At 41.6% G+C, this 22079-nt stretch overlaps 1 protein-coding gene across 7 annotated transcripts in view; it reads right to left on the bottom strand.

Moving 5' to 3' along the window:
* Positions 1–22079, bottom strand: part of Tsc22d1 (TSC22 domain family, member 1) — a 101128-nt gene that overhangs the window by 65279 nt on the left and 13770 nt on the right. For 2 of the 7 annotated variants that reach the window (XR_015638133.1, XR_015638132.1), the window contains exons 3-4: positions 11354–11520; positions 8869–10506 (exon numbers count right to left, since the gene is read on the bottom strand). The gene's annotated coding sequence lies outside the window, so the exon portion shown is untranslated. 7 annotated transcript variants of the gene reach the window in all.

Raw genomic sequence — 22079 nt, 5'->3', positions numbered from 1 at the left:
TCGATTACTTCCACAGGAAGTGGGGAGGGGGAGACAGAGTAATGTTGACAGTACATGAAAGAAAAGTTAAATACAAGGTAGCCAATACGCCAGCTAGCTCAGTCATCACTTCAGGGGCTAACAATGCCAATCAACCCCTCAAAGGACAAATGCCATCAGAAAAACAGTGTGAAGATGCAGATGTGTGCCGTCTATGAGATACTCTGCTTAAGTTCAAACACCCGTCCAGACTGGGAAGAGTGTTGAGAGATACTGTGGTCTGTATCTGGAACTCCCACGGTGAGATGGCAGGTGCAAACAGAACTGTCCAGAACATCGAGGGCCAGTTAGCTAGCCTGAAGCACGAAGCTTGGCAGAGAGAGGAGAGACTCACCTCAACAGTATGAGGACTGATCCCTGACTACTGTCCTATGTCTTCCAAACATGCCCCATGACACGTGCCTACACTCGTGAACACACACATGACAAGCACGGCAATCACCTACTTTTAAGTAGAGAAAAGATAGTATGTATCATGCTTACACTAAGAAATCGGAAGGCTGGGATAGTGGTAGAGTTCTTGCTGATCAGACATGAAGCCCTTGAGTTTGTGTCCCAATACCACATGCTGATCACCCCAACACTTGGGAGAGGCAGAGGAATCCAAAGTTCAAAGCTGAGTTTGAGGCCAGAAAGTCGGCTCAGTGGTCAAGAACTCACTGTTCCTGCAGAAGATCCTGGTTTGGTTCCTAACACTCAAGTCAGGCTCTGCCCTCAGATCCAGCTCCAGGGCATCCCATACCCACCATTAGCACCTGCACTCACAGGACCAACCCCCACCCAGACCCTCACATACCCATAAATTTAAAAATTAAAAGAAAATTTTTTGAAAGAGAACATCTAAAACTGTGGAAGTAGTTGTTTTCATTTTAAAGTAGGTTTGAGAACAGGAAAGACATTCAAGATATAGATGAGTATTAATGATTAAAAAAATATTGTAAGCTGTAAACGTGTCTGTAGTATGTATGTGCTTGCCCCCACCCCACCCCACAATGAGAATACGAGGCAAAACCTGACAGAAATATTAGAAAAACAAGCAAATCCTCTATCCCAGTGAAGGACTGGTATGAGTAACTGACAAGACCTATCAGGAGAGAAGGCCCAACCTAACAGCACTGCCAGTCAACAGGACCTAAATGACAGCTCCAGGTTTCTACCTCCAACAGAATAAAAATCTGTTCTTTTGGAGCTCACGCAGCGCATTCATCAAGACAATTCAGTGCCGAGCAATCAAATGCCCAACAACAAATGCAAAAGAACTCAAATGTTTTCAGACAACAGTGAAATTAACACAAAAGTTAGTGACACTTATCAATCACTTCCAGTCAGCTGAAGCCCCTCAAATCCTTGGCAACGCAACATACTTTTAAGGTCAAGAAGCGGTCTCAAGAGAAACCTAAAGTATCTCAAACTGGGGCCACCAGGATGACTCCTACTGGGCAAACCTGATGATCTAGGTTCGATCCCCAGAGCGCACACAAAGGTGGAGGGAGAAAAGCAACTCAAGCAAAGCCTGTCTCCAAACACACCCCAACATAAACACAACTTTTCAGAAACATTGCAGACTAAAGGAAAAGGAAATCCAGTAAGATCTGGGGATCAGCGCAGCAGAAACACTGCGTGGAAGGAAACAGAGTGGTGAATGCACGTGCGGGGGAAAACTCAATCTCAGCTTCCACCGTAGGAAAGCTAGAAACAGAAAAGCAATGTAAACCAGGTAAGATGGCTTGACCGGAAATCAAACAAGCCCAAAGCAAGAAAACATTGAAAAGATATCAACAAAACCCAACTCTAGTTCTTTGGTCAATACACTGACTACTGGCTACAGTGACAGCACACACCAATGACACACTTGAGAGACCATGAGACCCAGCAAACACTAAAAGGACAATAAACATCAAAAGAGCTGTCCCCAAACTTAAATGAAATACACCAATCCCTTTTAAAACAGTCTACTTAAACATGGGGGGCGGGGGAGGAGGTAAGCGTTGTTAAATGCAGACCTGTGCTTATTAATGAAGGCAGTAATTAGTAACCTTCCCAAACAGAAGCAGTAGACACTGATGATTGCACTCCTGAAATCAACCAAATACCTAATGAACCATATTCTCTACCAACACCTTGTTTAGGTCATGTACATGTGTGGTGTGCCCGCACTCACACATGTACCGTCTATTCAGAAAGATGAAACACTGCCATACATTACACAGATATCTAAAACTATGATAGCACAAGAAAGGGAAATTATAGATTCACTTCTCTTATCAGCAATGATGCAGAAAACCTTGACAAATGAAATCCCACCACACCTAAGTGCCACTCACTGTAATTCATGACAAATGAGATTTAGCCAATGTATACAAGGCTGGCTCAACTCAGAAACCAATTAACAGGATCAAGCCACAGCAGAAAAACCGTACAATGTAATGATAAATGCACTTTTAAAGATTTGGTTTTTAAAGGTTTTATGTCTCTGTGTATGGTGGGGTATGGGCATAAGGAATGTGCGGGTGCCTTTGATGATCATATGAGGGCATCTGGTACCCTGGAGCTGAAGCGAGAGGTAGCCCTAAACTACCCAACATGGGTACCTGGAGCAAACTTGGGTCTGCTGGAGGAGCAAGTGTTGTCTGTCAACCAGAGTCATCTCTGCAGCCCCTTCAATAAATGCTCACGTATCTATCAAGAGTCAACATCAATCCAGGATCAAAAGCACTAAGGGTCACTAGAATGGAGAGGAACTTCACTCTCACGAGCATGCCTACAAGACTGCACCTAACCTCACAATGCCTTCCCCTAATGCTGACAACACAAGAACATGTCCTCTCTCACGTATCCAGTATCAGATGGGCTAATGCAATACGCAAAGGAAATGAAAGACAGACTCGAGAGGAATAAATCACAAGTATCTCTGTCCCCAGACTCCAAGCACTCCAAGTGAACATCTCTGGGACACGGGTGGGGAGGGGGATCTCAACTGTGTAGGTCACTACAGCGGGGATGAAGGACATGAAGCTAATACACGACAGTAAAGCCAGCTGCTTCAAGGGATAAGTCACTGGAAACGAGATAAAAACCACTGCTTCGCTTTTACAGTAAACAAAATACAACTGGCTGGTGTACAACTATCAAGGCACTCCAGAGGCTGAAGCAGAGGCCTGAGTTTGAGGCTAGCCTGGGCTACAAGCGCTTGTCACAAATTTTAAAAATGGGAATTAAATCTAGTGCTGATGAAAATGAGCACAGACAGCTCCCCTCGTCAGGAAGGAGAAGACAAACTTCTCAGAGGGCAAGTTCATCCCATATTGACTCAAGAGTCGATGTAGCCAATCAAATGCTCAGTGGGTTTTGTGGATGGAGACAAAGACCTGAGAGATGGAGAGGCATGGAAAAGCTGAAGACGGAGAACACAAGACTGGAGGCGAGTGAAGCCTCGCACGACCATGGCTTCAAGTCTTCCCAAAGCTCCAGACTGAGAGGAAATGGTAGCATCGCAGTAACAGAGGAACGTCATGCCAAGAGACTGAAACCAAGAACAGAGTAGTTATCTGAAGAAGTAACAAGGGCGACTCAGCTAAGTCTTCAAATTTCGGCCTGACTGCTCAAAGGGAGACAAGTATGTATCCTACAACTTTTGCAAAAAGTTAACTCAAAGTCAAAGAAATACTTGTTAAATGTCAAACTTGGGGGTAGGCAGGGGGCATAAGAGGGCACAAGACAACAACAGAGTGGGGGAAAAATATCTATGTGAGTGGATTTGGAATAAATTTTTACAAACACCACCATATCATGACTCATTAAAAGGAGAGTGGCAGGATGAACTTTACTTAAGATAAAAACACTCCTCCGAAAAGAAGATCGTCAGAGACTAAAGACGAGCCAGAATGGGGCATAAATTTTGCCAAACATACATCTGACAAAGGACTGGTATCCAAAACACACTGTGAGTCAATTAACTGACTTCTGAGTAGGCAAAATCCCTTAGGATACCTAATGTCAAAGATAACAGAGACAAAACCCACCATACACAAAGGACCTTTCAACGAGGATGGCCAGGGACTTGTGAACTCAATCTATGAACAGCCCAAACCAGATGCCACCAAGCGCTGAGGAGATTTGGGGGCTAGAGGATTCAGTCACTGCTGGCAGGGATGCAAAACAGGATGGCCAAAGAATCTGCATTTCTAAGATGCCTCCTCACCTCCAAGCCCTGGTGCCCAGGGGCAGTCAGTCCCAAACTACACTTTGAAAATTATTACAGAGGAAAATCAAATACTTTCTGGGGTTTTGGGAGGAGAGATGGGGTGATAGCTCTGACATCAAAGCACTTGCCTTCATGACAGGTTTGTGTATAATGGAGCCGAGCATGCGCTTACCACAGGACCTAGCCACACCGTGAGCAGGAGCCCCTAGGAGTCCTAGGTCGGTGAGCCTTTTCTGATGCCACCAGTGAATGATGACAGTGTGTAATCTGGCACAGGACACAGCACAAACAGAAACATAGAGGGCCGCACTAGGTGAAAAGAGAATACAGGAGAGATGTCCGCCTCACTGTCTGGTGCATTTCTCTCTAATTCCCAAACTTTTCAAAGTCTGGGAGCACACACTAAGTGAACCGATGTAGACCTGATACTGCATTCTATGAAAATAACCCGCCTTCTTTTGGCAAAGATTTTTGATCAGACAGTAGAATTCTTCAAACTAACAGACTTTGAAATGGCATCTCTTCTGCCCAATGGCAGTACGCTCTTGGGCGGATTTTTATAAAAGCGGAGTTGCTTGGGATAGAAAATGGAAATACCCCCAACTTTCTCATAGGTTAGCTGAACCACTGGGTAAGGTTAGGCACAGCACCCAAGAAGTGTGTCCACTGTAGCTATGTAAAGAATATTCTTGTTTTCTCCAAAATCCTAATTCTGCCAAAGTAGGACAGTAGGCCCTCCCTCCTCCATACCTGTGGATCCAACATTTCGGACTGAAAACACTAGGGGTTAAAAGTTGTCTTACTATGCATGAGGAGGGCAGGTCTTATTGTTGCTCCTAAGTGCCAGTGTATCGGCTAGTCCAGAGATGATCAGACATGTTAATAGTTGTGGGTAGGAACACACATATACCACACCATTTTATAAAAGGCACTTGATATCCTGGATTTGAGCACATCCACTCGTACTCCAGAGACCAGTAAGCTCCTCATATCTTCCTGGAGGTCAGCCTTGGGTTCCGGTGAAGAACTAAACATCCTGACTGGCAACTAAAGGAAGTGCTGAGTTCCAGCGACACTGCGCTGCAGGGTAACTGGGTTTCACCTCAACGCACAGCACAGGACTGCAACTGCACTAGAACTCAGGCTTCCGCATCTACTCGGCACCGTCTTCGGTGGTATGGTGAATCTCCCAAACTGTTCCAAAGAAGCACTGCTTCTGATTTCTAATTCTGTTACTAAGCACAAGTTCATTTCCTCAATGCCAGCCATGTAACAATAGTTTGGCTCCAAAAGTCCTGATTACCCTTAAATCTGCAAGGACATCCTGGAAAAGTAACATTTTATATTATACAGGTCATTTAACACGCAATTCAGTTATCTGTGTCAGAACTAAGCAAGCAAGCCCAAAATACCTTAAGTGGAGATTATACTTTTGTATCTGATTTTCCAAGGTCTTACCTATTTCCTTGACTCTATTCTTTTACTAAACTATGCACCTTGTACAGTTTGACTACTGATCTGATTCTTATAAATAATCCCTTTGTAAAACAACCTCAGCATAATAAACAAGGGCTTACGGGATAAATACGTAATGACTTATATAGGATACATATATATGACATATGTATATATAACATAAGATCCCATGGACAAGGAAGGTTGGGTTTTAATAGTCAGACACATCTGTATTGTGCTGGGTCAATGTTACACATTAAGAAACAATGAAAACCCAAACATGTTCAGAGACCTATAAGGCTCCCAAAGACGTGCTTTATGCGTAAGGGTAGGGCAATGCCTGATCTAGCCGAAAGGGGGCTCAAAGCTGACGGGACCAACTACTAGACATCATTACGAGTGTCATATTGACAAGGATCAAACTTGTTTTGCCATCCAGGAGGGCCAGTAAGATCCAGTCCCAGCTGTGGCTGAGTCTTCCACACATTTCCTATTTGTGAACAGTGTGGAATTAGAAATGCTACACTGTTTCTATGTATCCATCAAGATGTATGTACAGGGGTGATAAACTGGTTAAAGATCACACTTAAAATGCACACTGGAGCAAATTCTGGGTCAGATTCTTCTTAGAACTAACTATCCCAAACTCAGAACCATCTATCTCATCAAAGGGTGAGCTGATGACAGATTTACACCAGCAATTATTCTGTTTTATACTAAGAAGTAGAAGAGATTTTAAAATCCTTCTAAGTAAAAGCAGAATGATGACAAACTGGAGTTCTTATGAAGACAGCTTAAATGCGATATAATTCATGTTGTTTTCTTATTACCTCTCATGAGTCAATGACACTTGTGACCTTAAGAAAAAAATTCTAACCAGTTTTCTACCATAGTCAAGACTGAATTTCTCTCAGACACACTAAGTATTAACACTCAAGCTTTTTAACCTACTGAACTGTCCTCACGGATAGAATATAATAGTATAACTTTCCCTTTTCAATTACTTTTATATACTAGACATTATTTCTTACTCTTAGAAATATGGGATTACCTTAAGTGAATTTTTATAAAATCCTTCATTTATTAAACCAAAATAAAATTTAATATTTTCTAAATAAAGATTTAATATTTTCTAAATAAAGATTTAATATTTTCTAAATCTAGGTGTAAAGCAAAGGAAACGAGAGGACGAAGTGGGGCCGGGCGGTGACTGAAGAACCCACATTTCCATGCCAAGTCCAGTGCTTTCACAGCCCTCACAGGATGCAAAACACCACACGAAAGGCCGGAAGTGATACACTCAGGAGGCTGAGGCAGGAGGATCATGAGTTTCAGACAGCCTGTGCTACACAAGAAGACTGTCTCAAATAAAACCCACTAAATTAAGAATGGGTCGAGAACACTGAGAGGACAGGCAGAAGTGACCTCGGCACCCGTAAAATTAGAGGTTACTTGTACATAAAGAAAACACAATGTCTGCAGACATCTTTCTAAACAAACCGCAAACATGTAAAAACACGTCTGTGGCTTTCTGTGGACTGGGGAGTTCCGGGAAATCCCATTCCTGCTCCTCTATCTTGCAGAGAAGCCAACCCACCCTACTGGGTGCTGTCGTCAGGAGACACTGCTGACCGCATCCTGAAGCTCGTCTACCTGCAGCACGCCTTACCTCTTGTGTAGAGGATCCCTCTGACCAGAATTTCTGAAAACTCCGACGCACACTTCAAAGTTCTGTAGAATTTTTACTATAATAATCTAATTTTGCCTTAGATTTTACTAGTGGAAAAACTCCAAGGCACCTGTGTGGTTACTTTGATTTTTTGTTTGTTTTTACCTTTAGAACCCAATTAATATGAAATCCTTTTAACAGGTAATAAAAACAACCAAATGGGAGGGAAAAAAACCTTGCTTAGAAAACCCAAGCATAGACATTCTGCTCAATGGAGCAAAGAAAAGTGAGCTGTGTGCAGACTTGCAGTAAGTTTAAAGGTCAGGATCTTTTAAGATCTTTAAAGGTCACTGGCTTGTGACTTTTCATAGACAGAAGCTATCCAAAGGTCTATCTTCCTCCAAAAAACCAAAACCCCAAAACCCAACCTTTATTTTACCACATACAAAAAACCAAGTATGTTAATACCACAGCTAAGCTATTCAGTGGTGGTGAAGCCAGAGGCCAGGCCTGACTCCTGAGCATGTGGGAATAACCACATTTCCACTTTGCCATGCTTTATTGTGAGGGAGGGCTAATGATAGCACAGGGAAGACTGCAAACGCAGCACGGACACCTCTCCCTTTGTCATTATCTTTGTAATCAAAGAGCTTGTGTGGAGAAACACAGCCTTCCTCTCAAACAGGGTTGCGAACCTCTCGACAACTCAATTCTAACATTAGGCACTCTGCCCTTTAATAGAACGTTAACTCATCTTTTCCAAACTTACCCGATGAACAAGACCAAAAAATCCTGGCTTCATTTCCCCTGCCCCAGTGTAGTAGGTATTTCAAGTTAAACCTCCCACTTATAGCGCTCATTTTGCTCAGAGTAGCATTTCCTTGGGAAGCCAAATCGCTAGGCTGTCAAGCCTCAAGCTTTATTTCTCGTGTGGGACTCCATCTTGGGTAATTTAAAGTATAGGAGTCCACTTTCTGAGCTTCACTTATTGTCAACCTGGTTCTTCTAACAGACCCAGCAGGAAAAAGGAAGGGCATGACGGCTGCCACAGGGAGGTGAATATATACACCTATGAAGACGAGAGTCACCTGTGTCTGGAGAAGTTAAAGGCAAGGGACTCTCTCAAGTCAAGGTCTACTATTTGTTCAAGCTGAACAGTAAACAGAAAACACTTTTCTTGGTGATACCTCATGACTTGGGTGATTCTCCAATCAGTCACTATTTCCAATAGTTTCTGCTTTAAGCAGAGGAACAATTTATGTATGCTATTTTGTAAGGGGTTATATTTTGATTAATCTAACCTCAGAAATGTGATAATATTTACTATATTGACTCTAGAATTTTAACAATTAGAGGATTTTTTCCAAGATAAAAAAAAATTAGAAAACAATATATTCAGAAATACTTAGCAAAAGACACATTTAAGTACACTTAAAAATACGGTTGCAATTTTTCACTTTCTACTCCTGAAACAAAAATAAGCCATTTATCAGTAAGTGCATTTTTTTCATGGAGAAAATATTTATTAGTTTTCAAATGATCACATAATACAAATATTATACAATATATCATTCTAGAGAAAAATCACTTATATTAATATTCATAAAATAAACATGGAAAGATATAGATTGCAAATTGTGACACGAAATTGTTCTTTAAGAATCTAAAAAGAAAATGCATCAAAATTAAAATCCAAACAAAACAGTTCACAGTGATACACAGTTTCCCTTTGCAGTAGCTTGTAGTGATGGGGAGTGGATATGAACTTACATCTCGTTTGCAGACTTTAAGGGACAGAGCTGAAATTCATTAAAGCTTGAGATTCCAAGGTTAAATCACTTTGTCTTCAGTGCCAAGACAAAAGGCTAGTGGACTCAGGCCATAAAATGGGTTGTACTGTGCTTTAAAGAATGCCACAGGATTTCTATGTAAATCTTGCTTTCAGTTCTGAATTCCTTCTAAAATATTCATTTGTTTTTCGTTTATATGCACTTGTGAATTATCTTATTAAGTCAGGACTACAAAGCTGTAATCATTCTACAGGAATTCAGAGTTCCATGGGGAATTTTTTAGTTCAAAATTATCTTTAATATCTACTTTTTAAGCATTATACTTTTAAAAAATGATTTATAATTAAGAAATAGTTCTTATAGCCAACAAAGACTAAAAGTAGATTATCTCTTAGCTGATAGTCTTAAATTTTGAGAGGCTAACATTTTAGTAGTCCTATTATTAATTCTACAATTTCTCTTCTTAAAACTTACTCTAACTTAAAAGGAACTGGCAGTATCAGGTGACTGTCACGGTTTTCTTCAATAGTTTTGACTGGCCAGTTACTAGATAACCAAAGAAAGAAATGTCATTTTGACAGCCTCTGCCAATTGGTAATTTGGACAAGTACCTCAAGACCACTCACACCTACAGGTTCATTCTGACGGGCACCTCTGCTCCATCACTCAGCGGCAGGACGCCGTCAGTACAGCGTAAACCCTAGCAGGCGTTTATTTACTGCCTAGGAACACAGAAGACAGCTCCACAGCTTTCATCATTTGATAAATTACAGCAAAAATAAGGCTCGGGGCCAGCAAGAGATGAGCCAAGAGTACATCCTAATACTAAGTCTCGAGCTCACCCTTTATTTGCTGTCCCCTTTAGCACTGGGTGACAAAGGAGGAGGTGGTGGAAGGGTTCCTCAAGCTTTCTGTATTTTTTTCGCTACTTTTTAAAGTGGGGGTTGCCTATGTGATTAAAATGATTTTCAGTTCCACAAATCTTTAAGTGAAACGGATACAGAGAGCTGCTTTGAAAGACAAGACTCTCAAGCTTCCTCTATTTCAGTCTTCAGAATAAGAAATATTTTCATGGCCATGTAAAACTCCAAAATGAAAAGATTACTTCATTACTTGAGCCTTTCCATTTTCAGACCAAAAGTAAACCAGAGTAAATCTTAAAAGTTTGTAAGTAACAAGATCAGGTGGTTGGCTCATCCTTGTGTCTTCTAGACATATTGCATGGATCCATTCACCACTGCCTTCCAAACTGCAGGTGCTGCCATGTGTGACAGATATCATCCATGAGGGCTCTGCTAGAGGAGTTCCTTTTGCTGAAGAGGTATGATGTTTTACCAGTTGAAAGAAATCTGGGCAATTAGAGAACAAATAAACCGGTCTCCCATTATCAAGATACCTGGAGTCACAGAAGAAGCCACCAAGGAAACAATGAAAACTTGCCAAGGCACCAAGTTCACATTCTACCCACTGCAGATGGTAAGAAATGCCTGGACTCACACCCTACCCCTGGCATCAGAGAAACTAAGAAAGAACCATCTTAATGCCCTAGGAAAAAATACAGTGTTGGCATAAGTTACATTCCAAGGGACTAGAAAACTTTTGATTACATAGCTTTCAGGGACATTAACTTCTGAAACTTATATTCGTTCATATTTATTGTCTTAAAGAATGAAGCCTACATTTGACAGTAAAGCCACAACAGTCCTAAAATTCCATCTCCTAAGAGACTGAGTGTGAAGGCCTAACACTTAAGGTAGAAAAAAAGACCAAAATACCCTCACTAACAGGGCAGGGTGACACCTGAATATTCAACTATATAAGTTTAGAGATTTCAGGTGTCCAGTTCAAAGATGAAGCACAGAAACTTCAATTTCCGGACTCTACAAGAACTCTATCAAGTCCACTGTTACAATAAAGGCCCATGCAGAAAATGACTGCCTTTCTTTAATTCCTGTGAACTACACAGGCATGGAACAAACTGTGTGTGCCCCAGATTAGCCACTGCATTAATTATCTGGAGAGAATTAAATAGATTTGCGGTTGTTTTGTGAATGGGCACTAGACAGTTCTCTCAGGAAACACAGAGTCGCACCTGGCTCTGGGAAGAAGCCAAGGGGATCACCAACAGAATAAATGGGCAATGGAAAGACACTCCACTCTACAGATAAACCCCAGTAAGTAACGGAAAGCACCCACTTGTTTATTATCCTTTCCCACTCTCTCCAGAAGCTGGGTATTCTGTCTCCAAGGGTTCAGTGGAGAAAGTGGAGCCCTGACGTCAAAGCTCCCCGTGGTCTTGGCTGTATCTGTGGCTCTAGGATCACTCCTTGCACCTCTGGTAGGAGAGAAGCACTGAAATAGAGCTGAATATAGATTTAAGAAAAAACTCTTATTAAAAAATTGCATACTCTGGTCATTTGAGTTTGTAATGGCTTATCCTCAGAACAAAAAGGAGCGGTCTTGGTACAAACTTTCTTAAGCACCATCTTAATTTCAATTGTAGAAGTCTGTTACCACAAACAATTGACTTCCTTGGTAGCTACTAAGAAGGGGCCTGTGCTGGTCTAAGCCATAACATACTCTGTGACAAACCACTCAACTTCAAACAGAAGATCGGAGCAAAAACATAAACCATAAGTTATTATGGGAAACAAGATCATATTTGTTTAAAGGGACAGGGAGAAGGCATTCAGCCTGAGATACATCAGAAGATCCCAGCTAATTCTTCTATTGAAGAGAAGAGGATGGATTGGAAAGTAGAAACAGAACCATCATAGTAAAAGAGGAATGTCTATAGAGCTCAACTCAATGGTTTAAATTGCAGTAATTTAGACAGACTGATCAACATTATAGGCCAATATTATAGCTTGAAAAAAGGTTAAAGTGGAGTTTTATCAAAGCTCTGACTAATGTCAATGAAAAAGGTTTCTTCTTCGAGCAATCAGCAACCCTCGGGACTGGAGGGCAGAACAATGCTCATAGGTACTAGATACTTAAATTTTTTATAAATGCATCATCCTTTTATTTGGAGTCAAGAGGGACCAGGAATAATCATTAGTGGCCAGAATGTAGAAATTAAAACATCAAAGTATACCAAACAATAGATGAAGGTGAAGATGCTGGAAACAGTTTTACTACAGGACAGAGGTTCAAGCGCACATAGTGTCTGATCAGGGAAGGCTCAAGGAGAAGCAGAGGCAGTGCAGACTTACAGTTACAGGGACTAACAGCACTGCCTCGGGGTGACCAGTTATCTCGTACACAGCGTGCTTAAGTCTGCATGTATCAGTCAGCCGTGGTGTCCTATTTCTGGGACATGTTATATTCTGGGTGAATGAAGGAGGGGAAATGCAGCCAAGTTATCTTCCCCTCACACCAACTGGTTATCACAAGGTTTCCTTACCTGGTAGTGGACCGAGGGTTGTGCTGTCCTGTTCTCTACCAAACAACCAACAAAGGTTACATCTCAGCATTAAGGAGGCAGTGACCATGACAGTGTCTACTGCCTTTACTTCCTCCTGGCTCTGGCAGCCAGTGTGGAAACATACCAAAGCTGAAAAGGAACGGTTACTCCATTATCTAACAACGTTTAGACTCAACTTTCTCTAAGCCTGGAGGTGAAGAGAAAGCTGAACACTTCTACTTAGCAACACACCCCACTCTGCACAAATGAGGAATAACGACAATGTGGCCTAATAAAAGGAGTCTGTGATAAATTTAGCCACCCAACCTATAATTCCAAAAATTAAATGGAAAAGCAAAACAAAACAACCAAAGTTAACAGGAGGTGCGATTGGCACCTAGGGAGATATGGAATCAACAGAGTGCTTCACGGGCCAAAGTGGCAGCACGCGGTCCTCGATCACAGTGCCTGATAGATTGCCAACAGACTGCTGTAGACAGTGTGGTTTTTAAAGGGCTGCCCAGTGTTATCTCCTTGGGGAGGGAGACCAGGAATGACGAAAGAGAGAAGCACACATTAGAACCAAGGCCTGAGTACCTGAGTACAGAATGTCTAGAGAAATGCTTCTAGTCCTTAGAACTGAAGGACATCAATGACGTTCCTACGGCTGGAATTGTCCTTAGTAACTCTGCTGTGAGAACGGCATGGACACAGTGCATTGAAGTTGCCTCAGACGCACGCCCCGTGGACATCTCCAAGTAAGCGATAGAGAAATGGTGCTGCGAAAGTTACCCCACAGTAATTAATCTTGTTGGAAAGTCCTTCCTTTTGTGATATTTCAGTATAAGTATACTGATGATTACTTAAGAATTCTACATTGATGAAATCTAAGTAAAATTTAACGATATCAAGTTAGAGTTTTTAAAATCTATTCAGAAACAAAGGTTGAGATTTTTTCCAAAATTTCCCAGTTTCCCCCCAATTATCAAATACCAATCATAACATAGAGCTGGGTGAAAGCTGGAAAAAGACGAAGGTCATCTTGAGCATTAGGTTGGGTTCACAACTTCAGCAGAAGCTCTAAGCTGATTACTTCTAAACATTTATTTTTACACCTTCAAGAATACAGGTTAAAAACACAGCCATCTTGGCCTGAAAACAAGAGGGACCACAGAAAGGAAGCCTTAAACTCTGTATGCTCAGTTACAGAGCAAGGTCACTGCGAGCTTCCCAAAGTCCCATTTCTCTCAAGATGGTCCTTTATTCTGCCTTTAGCACCAGGCCTCTGACATGCTCTTACTCAACAACAAACGTTTGCCAAATAAAAATTACTCTGAAACCATTCAAGAGAGCTGGTATTCTTTTTACTGTAAATTAAAATTCCAGTTGGATTTGATGATTTTATACAGAAAAATGTACAATTTCAAGATGAGGTCATGAAGTGAAAATCATCAACATTGACCACCCAAGGCATTCCTCTATGTGAGATTTTTAAGGGGAAAACTAAGCTTTCTGTAAGACTAAGACTTAATTACAGAGAATAAATTTCAAACCACAGTCATAAACTCTGTCATGCTATAATGTCACAGCAAGGACGTGAATGGCCTCTGTACCCACAGGTCAGCAATCGTCAACATTCTCTGATTGTCTACATTTCTGAAGATTCTTACAGAAAATCCAGCTACGTTCAAACCAAAAAGAAACACTAAGTATTTTTATATATACTTAGCATTATCTGCATTTACACGTCCCACTGAGAAAGACATGTTCCTTGGAAATGTCTATCAAATGAGACTATCTGTAAAATTTGCCCTTAGTACTTACTTACTTACTTACGCATTCCTACCATCAAAGAAAAAGAGAACGCTATACCTAGTTATTTTTAACCAATGCACTAGAATAACATTTTTGTTGCTGCTTTTGAGGCAGGGCCTCTCGGAGCCCAAGATGGCCTTGATCTTCCACTTCTGCCTCCCTAGTGCTCGGACCACACAACAGTCTGTCCACAGATGTGGTTCTCCCTTACAGACTATGCAGCCCCTGATCTAGTTAATCTGCTGCCTACCAGTGTGCAGACTTAAAAAGGAAGACAGCATAAATGACTTGGTCACCTACCACAGCATCTTTTTCTTACCTTCCAGCACTCTTACTGGTTCAAAAGAACTTCCATTTAAAAATAAACTTCCTATAGATTCCTGTCTATAACCGTTCCAAGTTGGTCATCAAAAGAAAATGTTTTGCTTTGTTTTTTAAATAAATGCAGAATCTTTGCTCTCCAGGCCCTAGGACAGTGTGTGCCACTCTGAATAAATAATTCAGTGCATGTTTTCCAAGTGAAGTGCACTAGTCAAGACAACAGTAAGGGAGAACTGTGTTCCTGGCTAACACACAAGTGGACACTACATGGCTCAACTTTAATTCCTAAGGAAACATCTTCATCCATTGTATCAGAGTTCAGACAGGAGATGAGACCAAACCCAGATCTGCCAAGTGCCAAACCAGTGTGGCTACATAGTCAGACCCCATCTCAAAACAAACCACCCAACGGACAACAAAACTCCCTCCCACGTAACAAAATCCCATTATAAATGTTCTTTCATCCTTTTGAAAAAAGTAATGTTCAAAATGTTGCTGGGACTGAAGTCACAGCACTAGACTTAAATGTCAAGTTCTGTGAAAAGGACAAGAGAGGGTAACTAACCAAATGTGTCTTCACATGAACTAGGGCATAAGATCGCGTAAAGGGCTGAAAATGGAGACAATCCTTAACGCACTACATTTAAGGCAGTCAACTTACAAAAGACTGATAGGCAAAGGGCAATCGGAAAGCAGACCTGCTAAGTTCTGCCAACGAGGGGCAACCCCAAACAAAAGGCACAGCACAAACATCCTAAATCTGCCTCTGAAGAGAGAGCTGTCTCCGTGACCTGCCGCATCACCGAGAGTCATTTTAAGTCTCAAGTCACTCAACTGTGCTCTTACAGTTAGCCTCCCGTTCCCTCTCCAACAGCTCCTTATGCCAGCTTGTTTTCTTAGTATACATTATTGGCTTTGTTCTTAGGACAGTCACGAGACTCCTCCACTGTATTTTTTTTATCCTAGGACCCCGAGTTGTACACTGTATAAATACTCAGAAAGAGCTAAAAAAGACAACAGACAATACTCTTGTTTCGCTGACTAAATCAATTCCTTTAGTATCTTTATCCATTTATGGCAAAAACTGTTATTGGTCAGCAACAACAACAAGACGAAGAATACAACTGAAAAGGCAATAAGGACGTCAGACACTAAACCAAGACAAGAACAAGAAACAGAATACATAATGCCGGCCCAGGTCATCACCTCCACAAAGCAAAGAGAGAACAAAAACCCTCTTGATCAACGATTGAGACAACTCCAGCACTGGGGCGACTGGAGAGCAGGCAGCTCCTGATCTAGGCACTGGGCAGGCAGGACACAGCAGCAATCCTCTGCTACTACACTCCCATCATCATCCCATCAGGAGAAAACAGAATTGAGTTGGCTGGTACACTCTAAAGACAGTGAGACCCAACACAGGATGAAGGCATTGCCAAGATGCGACCACCAAGTACAACATGGGAATCTAGACTGGATCCTAAAACTCTGACAATATGTCAAAGTTCAAAACCAGCCCACAGACTGATTACTGATTTCCAAATTTTTAGATTTGTGATAGGAATGCCAAGGAAAGCTGGGTGGTAGTTTCTAAAACGACTGCACGACTCACTCCCTTCTGCTTCAACACGAAAGGCGAAAATTAAAAAACCAAAAGGTGCTGAATCAGTTGCTATCACCATGTAATAGTCACTGAAAAGAAATATAAAGCATCTTCCAGATTCAGGATAACTTAGTCCATTGTTTCCCCGATAACTAACCTCAATGGAAATAACGGTATGTCATTGTGAACCTAAAGTTTCACAGTAGCAAATTAAAAGAAACTAAGAAAGCCTGTGTTGTCTCCCGCTCACCAAGAAAGATCCCTACTCAACACTCAGACTGTACTGCCCCCACAGACTAAAACCGTCCAACCTGATTATCTGTATTTCAAATCCTCGTGTCTTACTAATTATTCAAAGCTTTCGTGGTTTTTTTCAACTTTTCAAAAATTTTGAGAACAAAATTTTGATGGTAACAATGTCTAACTAAGAAGGAAAATGCTGCCAAAGAGAGTGAGGTGAAAAGAACGCCTATCACCATCAAACCAACGACTCTTGAGATGGGACTTGGGCCAGACTTGGTGGAGCAGGTCTTTAATTCCAGCCCTCAGGAGGCACAGAAAAGCTGACCTCTGTGAGTTCAAGGCCCGGGAGGGCTAAGTAGTGAAATGCTGTATAAAAGAAAATAAGAGAATAAAGAAAAAAAAAAAAAAAGAGGGGGTGGGTTTTTTATGTTTTGTTTTATTTTGTTTTTTAACATTAATCTTAGCACTGGGAGGTTAGGGAAGAGTAGGTATTCAAGACCAGCCTTGCCTACATAAAACCCTGTCTGACAAACAAAGCAAAATAAAAGACAGACAGAATGCTTTGAGTTCACAGTGCATTTGGTTTTAATCCCTGACGGTGCCACTGCTATAAGAATTTATTTTCTGATCAAGCCGGAGACCTAAGCCTCCACTAAGAAATAAAGCCTGGTGTTAGAATGGCGGCTGAGCAGTGAAGAGTACTGTCTGCAACTCCAGAGGGCTGGGGCTCAGTTCCCAGCACCACATGGTGGTTCGCAACTGTCGGTAACTCTAGTTCAAAAGATCCAATACTGTCTTCTAGCATCCCACAGAACTAGGCATAAATATTGTGCAGGCAAAACACCCATAAACATAAATAAAATTAAGAAGGAAGGAAGGGGGAGGGGTGGGTGGAGAGGGAGGGACTGGAGGGATGGCTCTGTGCAACCTTCTTGCAGAGGATCCGAAGCCAGTGCCCAGCACCCTGTGCAGGGAGGTTTATAATCCCTTGTGAATCCAGCTCCAGGGAGCTCGAGTCTCTTCTGGCCTCTTCAGGTACTTGCACCCAAATACATGTGTGTACATACACATACACACACACAATTAAAACAATACTTTTAATGGAATGACATCTATTTACACATTCTGAAAGTCACTGACTCCTTATTATTCAGAAATAATGCCAGATTGTGGTATTTCTAAAAGTTAAAAAAAAAAAAAAAAAAAAAAAAAAAAAAAACTCATTCTGTCCTCAAATGTAGAGTTCAGCAAATACTTTAAAGCCTGAGTTGACGTCACAGTTCTATGGCAGTCCAGAAGAGCTCCCTCCACATTAAGTAACATTATCCTCAAAAACATCTTCCATGGCAAATTTTTCACCCTTTAAAAAAAGTGTCTTGGGCTACAAAAGACTTCAAATTTTACCTCAAAAGTTGGGGTTTTTTAAACCATTCGTGGTGGCTCAATTTATAATTCCCCACCACCACTCAGAGGCCGCCTCAGGAGGATCACTGCAGGAGGATAGCCTGGGCTACACAACAAATACTATTTACAGTGTGAGCTATATAGTACACTATGGCCAGGTTACAGAGCAAGAACCTGTCTCAAAACAAAATCAAACAACAAAATTGAAATGTTTGTATTAGCTAGCTCCTTGAAACCTAATTTGGATTTCCTGAAGAATACCATGTATAGACTCCACCCCTAATAACTGCCAACTGTTTACAAACGCAGGGACAGCTGAATGAGGGAGGGTGTGTCAGCAGCACTTTCTGTGAACATGTTCCCAAGCATCTGGTGAACACCACTTTGGTGCACTCTCACATGGCAATAATCACACTTTTATTTCTAATATGAATGTATATTTACAAAAAGCAAGACAGAAACATCACCAACTGTTATGGCAGGATAATAAATGTAGAGAAAAATGGGCTCAAGGAGATACAAAAAGCATTTGGCAAGACCCTTGGGCTCCAAACTTTGCTTTTCTCACGTGACAAGCTAGTATTATTAAAAAATAAATAAATAAATAAATAAATAAATAAATAAAACACATTTGCAAAGTTTATAGAGAAGCTCAAAATGCAGTTCAATGGATCTGCGAGCCTTAAAAATCCTGATTCTGAGTCATTACCTGATTGATCAGTCTCATTCATCTCTGAGATGTTTACCATCCCATATGGGGCTGAGAATTGAACAGATGGTCTTCGGGGCACTGCGCCCATCTAAAACAATCTTCACAGAGTTCCAGATCCCTTCCTCTGGAAGTTGAGTCTGCTCTGCCACATGACACTGTCCTTCCCCTCAGTCCACGTCACTCCCATTAGAAACAAAGATGGAAAGGTATTTAGTAACTACTTCTGCATTTGTGAACTTAACCCACGTATTCATCAGATACTCAGAGTGGAATTCAGAAAAACAACCAACCCCTGGTGTCTTCACTGAATGGAGTAGGTTTGTTTTTAACAGAATGAAGGCACTCAATATACACCATGCTTGGTAGAAATGAGAAAGAGGCCACTGTATAGACAAGTTCTTTCGTGTAACCCTGGTGACCCAAACTGTACGAAATATCACAGAGACCCAGAATGACTTGTGAGAAGGCTGTCATCTGTAGAAGTCTTAGCCTGGCAGGCAAGCTCTCTACTTTAACTCACAATGCTACAGAGGACCTTCTAACTTGGCGCAATATGAACAGCGACCATGAACACAGCCACGATGTATTACACAGCTATCTCCTTTGATCTTCCCAAATAGTACCAGGGTTATGTTCTACTCCACAGATCAGGTAAGGAAACTGGACTAACAAAGTTTAACTCACTTATCAGAGTCATACAGTTAAGAGGTAAAAGAAATAGGCTAGAGACCAGGTCTGATGCCAAAAGTGACGCTCAGTAAAATCTACCTCATCATATGCTGAAAGCACGAACAGTCTTGTTGATCAATTATCTGAATGCAAAAGCTGTCATGTGCACTATATATGGAACAACCGAGCACATACTTAATCTGGAAGACATCAAGGTCTATGATGCTTAAAACACGGGAAGATCTCATGGGCTTTTCCCTTTACATCTTTCAGTCTGTATGAAGCACTCGGTGTTTCTGAGACAGTACATCTCTATGGAGTACTGTGAAGAGCACTCTGGACTAACAGACAAGGCCCTAAACTAGCTGCTGCCATCTTAACTTCCTATGAGTAGACCTCCAAATGTAGGCAACGACTGGAGAATAGCCCTGCAGAGTAAGTTGTACCAAGTTGCTCCACAAAAATTACCAACTGTGACAACTGCGTCTTTCCTTACCGCCCTCTCTAATGGCTGACCACCGTCCTGGTTTTCTTTGTTCATTTCCTGGTGATTTGATCAATCTCTAACTCAAACCTCAGTTATTCAGTACTCACAGTATTTAGACTCAGTATTAATGGGATTTAAGTTCCCTATTCAAAAGCTCAAATACAGTACAGCTTGGCTCTGTTAGACCAGCCTCTATTCTTAAAAGCTTTTGGTTTTACATATTAGATCTATTTATAAGCCATTGTAAAGCCTCGTGGGCTTAGACTCTGAGTACAACTAGAAAAATAATTGAAACTAAGAAAAATCCCAAAATGAGCCTTACCTTCCACAAGTTTAACTCCTTAAGATGCTCTCCTCCAACTTCTGGCCTGGCCCGGGGAGACGGCAGGTCTAGGAGCAGCCCCCGTGTGGGTGTAAACTGAGGTGCTTTCACCAGCAGCTGCTCCCTCCTACCTGTGACAGCGGGAGTTAGGGAGCAGACAGGGCACAATCCATACCCATCACACCCCGAAAACCCCAGCCATCACCTTCAACAGCTCCCATGCTCACTCATGGACAAGAACGAATGTGACTAACTTCTGCAACAACTCTCCAGTAAGACACCTACCGAAACCTTGCCAACAACGAATGGGTTTACCTTCCAGCAGACAGGGGCAAAAGCGGTAAACACCACTATTAGACTGCATTATTAATCGCTCATATAAGGCAGCACTTCTGTAGTTCATTGACAAGCATAAGCTGCAACAACTCAGAATGAAAGACCTGAGTATTAAGTACGCTATTACAACTCGATTAATTAGAACGAGGTTTCTGCTTTTAAACTATTGTAATGGAAGTTATGCTGAGCTTAAGGCAAACACCGTAAGTAAGCTTAGAACTGAAAACAGACGGCTGCCAGTTTCATTTACTGATCATTCACAGCATTAAACTGGCTCACTGGACGTGGTGGCATCTGCCTTTAATCCTGGCACTTGGGAGGCAAGGCAGATAGATCTCTGTGACATTAAGGACAGGCTAGGCTACACAGTAAGTAAGTTCCAAGACAAATAAGGGTTACACAGTGAGATCTGTCTTAAAAAAAAAAAAAGAAAGAAAGGTGTCTCCTGTTATTCTTCTGAATTGTGATTAGACTCCCACAATTCCAAGTAAAATACGAGGCAATAAACTTGGAAATGCTAACCACAGCAAAAGGGATGCCATCACTGTCTTCCTCTCAGGGGTCCACAGGCCCTTATAAATTTATCCCCATTGTATAAATCTGCCAAGAGAAGAAGCTAAAAGGACTGGAGTGTGGAGTAGTCTTTAATCCAACAGGACATGAGGATAGACGTAAAACCATAGTCCTGTTCTCCATCCTCCCTTCTGTGAAGTTTAAAACCCGAAGAAGTGCTTGCTAGGAACCAAGTGTTAGCGATTCCAGCAGTGAACAAATGTGAACACCCAACTTCAAACAGTAACTCAGGAGCGTGTGTGGAATTCCATGAAGGAAGAGAACAGTAAAGACAGCAGCTGGGGTGTATGCAGGAGAGAAAGGGGAGCGGAACAGAGCTGACGAAAATGCTGGACCACCATGCAGATTCTACAGTTACCTACAACATCGGCCATGCCCATGCTGGAGTCAAAAGCAATGCAGGACGAGTGTGAGGGGAAGCCCTACTGAGCATGCTAGAGGAGAGCTGCGGACATATCACTGGGTTCCTCACAGAAAACAGACGCTGTGGCCACTCACGAGGCTCACTGCCTTTGTGACCGGACACCTGAAGGAACGCCCAAAGACATAAGTACTCAGGGCCAAGTGCTCAGTTGGGGGCATATTTTTATGGCAAACTCAAGTCTATCTTTTTAAAGTAAATTTTAAAACAGGACTATATTCAACAAAAGAAACTGTATAACTGTCACAAATACAACAGTTATCTAAAGAGACCAATCAAAAAGATGAGCCTGAGGTCAAACATAGAACTTCCTTACAAAACAAAGTTAACTAGAGTCTTCCTTTCTTCAAAAATACCCTGAAACAGCCACCCTTTCCAACACGCCAAATCAAAATACAAAACAAAATCAAAGAGGCCCTCTATTATATCACAATGTTTTTATTAATAATTCTACTGTGGTAGCAGAAAATGCAGTGTCTCAGTGCCTCCCAACATACTTTAACTTGAGAACGCAGATAACTGGTTCTGATCACATGCTGCTAAAGTGTGATATTTCGACTTGAGATTTAGAAGGGCCACAAAATGAAATCTTTAGGCATGAAGAAATCTCTAC

The sequence above is a fragment of the Rattus norvegicus genome, chromosome 15 (assembly GCF_021556685.1).
Source record: "Rattus norvegicus strain SHRSP/BbbUtx chromosome 15, alternate assembly SHRSP_T2T, whole genome shotgun sequence".
In the NCBI taxonomy this organism is placed as follows: Eukaryota; Metazoa; Chordata; class Mammalia; order Rodentia; family Muridae; genus Rattus; species Rattus norvegicus.
Note: the sequence above shows the minus strand (reverse complement) of the source record. Positions and strands in the feature narration are given on the sequence as shown.